We start from the raw sequence: 3,147 nt of genomic DNA on the forward strand, positions 1-3,147 counted from the left end.
GCTCCTTGGAGAGTAGAATGTGCACTTCATTCATTGACTATGCATAGGAGCCACAAAACTATACCATGCACTTTGGGGACGCAGAATACAGATTACACTGATTCCTATCCTCACAGAAATTAATGTCCAATGGACAGAAATGGAATACATAAAATCAACATAAGTACATGCAGATGTGCACAGCAATTACAAGAGGAAGACATCTATAGAATCATGAGTCAGGTTGATTAGTTGAGGACTGACTAGGTAAGCCTCAAACAGCTGTGTGAAGGAAATAGGCATGTAGTATTTCAGGTCTTCTCAATGTACTTTCAAAGAAAATTTTAGCTTCATGACACTCCCTGATGTCGACCTTGTAGTATGCAATCTCTGCCATCTAAAAAATTACATTTCTAAGATTTACTTACTCAAAATAATACACAAAGCAAATGCAGGTTTGAGGATGTGTGCATTGCTACTTGTCGAACAAAATGTTTACTTCTACGTCAGGGAGCTCGCTGCACTGTGATAGCAGATGGCTGCATGAAGGCACATAGCAACTGCGACTTGTCAGGTATCCGCAGCGGTGACTGGGATAGCTAGGATTTCCCTCCACTGCCTTTAAAAACTTCTATCTTTACCACCATGCAGTCACATCCTAACGTGTGTGTGTATTTGTGCACTGCCATCTGTTCTGATGCCTTATGTCTGATGTCTGTTTACTCAGGCCAGAGGAGTCAGAAAGAAGATTGTCAGTGAGGAGGAATCAAAAACTAATTTTCCATGAAAAATGGAGATTAAGTCCAGAGGAAAATAAGAAATCATATTCATTGTCCAAAGATGGAACAAGAAACATATCTACTTTTTTAAAAAATCAAGAAATTTAAAAAGCATTAATATCGAAGAGTCTAGAAAAAAGCCTGGAAGAGCTCTGGAATTCTACAGGCTGTTGTAATCATCTATCTTGCCAAAAACCCACCCAGCAATTCTTTTTTTTTAAGAGTCCATGGAGGCTGAAAACATTGACTAATAATCTTTGAATCCATCTCACTATATTACTCATCTCTGCCAAGGTCAGGTTTGGTCGCCGCATGGCTGGAGGTCTGGGCATGCTGTTCCCAGTTTTATTTTTACAGTAGTTATGGAGCCCTTTTATTTCCAAGGGCCCTCCAGTCACTTATTACCCACCGCCCAGACCACCCACCCCCGTTCCCACACATGATAGTCCAAGCACACCCTCCCACACATGCCCAGATTCCTCCAGCCTTACGGTGCTGCAGGCTGCAGGAACACTGCTCCAAGAGACTTTGCTTTCCATGCTTGGAATTTCCCAAAATAAATCTTTTTGCCTCTCAGGGGAACTATCTATGGAGCTCACCACTAGGCAAACATTTATAGAGCACCTACTGTGTGTAAGGCACAGATGAATGTAGGCGCTAAAGGAAACTCGCTAGGGGGCAGCGAAACCCTCCACTGTGCTGCTGAGAGGCGCCTGGGTTTTCCTGTAGCCAGATGTTTATGTGTGTGGGAGGAGGGTACCTGAGGGCAGAGACCAGTCCTTCCTTTAGCCCAGGTTTCCCTTCTCACCTGCTTCTCCTGTCTTTTTGGTTCATATTTTTCTCCCCAGCTTTTCTTTTTGTTGTCTCTCTCCCCCCTGTGTACCCTCCTGTGTATCTTTTCCTTTTCTCCTTTTTCCACTGAGATAGAAACCACCTCAGAGGCTCTGCACATGTGGGAATTAGCATGTACTTTTCCTGCTTCTTGAGAAACTCTTCACGAACGCAGGCCCCGTGGCCATACAAACTCTAAAAAGGGAAATGCTCATCCTAATGCAGAAAAACTGACTTGGAGGCAGCCGCGTTCCTCCGCACCCCACACCTGGGTGCCTGCCGATCAGGAGGAGGCAGGAGGGAAGCATCACTGTCAGCCCAGGCCGACTGAAGTGTGGACCTTCAGCCTCCACAAAGCTCCCTCAGCCCTTAGGGTAATTTATGAGGTGTCAGGATATTCTGACCACAAGGTCAGAATAGAATGGTTTTTACACTTCAGCTGCCACGAAAGAGAAACAATTTGATTCTGCTTCGCTCTGGCACTGTTTTCATAGTGAGCAGGGGATTTGGGTCTCCTGGAGATTATTTGTCTAAGCACAGACCAAGACTGCTGCTGAGACTCGAGATGTCTGATTTTGACTCTGGCTTTCTTCTTCCTTCCCAGCTCGTGTAGGGAGCCCTTGCCCTTCTTAGTGTAGCAGAATTCACTAGCACAGCCCATCGCTGCGCACCAGGGACCAAAGCCGACTCTTGTGTCACTCCACCTTCCTCCACTGCAGTGTGGGAAACGCGTAAGTGAGGTTAAGAGAAAGCCCTCTCCGAAATTCAGCAGGCCCAGCAGCCCTGCCAAATCCTGGTCGAGTCTGAAGCCGTGTTTCCCTTGGCCTGGAAGCACAGCCTCCTGGCTCCTCCTGAAGCCACGGACTCAGAGATGTTCCACTGCGAGGCCCAGGGCCTGCCTGCTGGGAAAACCCAAGGGCTCATCCTGGGAGAAAGCTCAGAAGAGCGGCAACTCCTCACGGGGTAGCCAGGAAGACAGAGGCAAGGCCGGTCCTGCTGCCGGGACCCCAGCATCCGTGTCCACGGCCAGCCTGGCCAAGACATCTGTGAGTCAGAGTGTGACAGATGATTTCTCCGGGAGCACGGAGCACAGAGAGGGGCTCCTGGTTCTTGGGCCTTCCTGGGACAGCGCTTGTGATCTTCCGTGCTGAACTCATCCTGGGATGGGGCCATATCGCAACCACTAGGAAGACAGGATAAATCAGCATCTACTTTGTCAGACTTTTAAAATGTAACAGTAGTTAAAAAGAATGAAGTAAATCACTGCATACCGATAGGCAATAATCTTTAAGAAACATTAAGGCTACAGTGTAGCTATCATGTACGTAAAAAGAATCGTCTATGTAATAACATGTGCTTATACAGACACAGTCTCAGAAGACAGAAGAAACCTCGCTGTGGGGTTTTCTCCCCCCCTCCCACCATTGAGTTTATTGGTACATTTTAGGTATACAGTACAGTCACATTCATCATTGGGATCTTGTACCTTTACATGGCAGGTCTTGGTTCTCATTTTTTCCCCTTGCCCCTGCCCTCCTTTCACCCCCTCCTCCCCTCC

The sequence above is a fragment of the Fukomys damarensis genome, unplaced genomic scaffold, assembly GCF_012274545.1.
Source record: "Fukomys damarensis isolate Sample0158 unplaced genomic scaffold, DMR_v1.0_HiC HiC_scaffold_19, whole genome shotgun sequence".
NCBI lineage: Eukaryota > Metazoa > Chordata > Mammalia > Rodentia > Bathyergidae > Fukomys > Fukomys damarensis.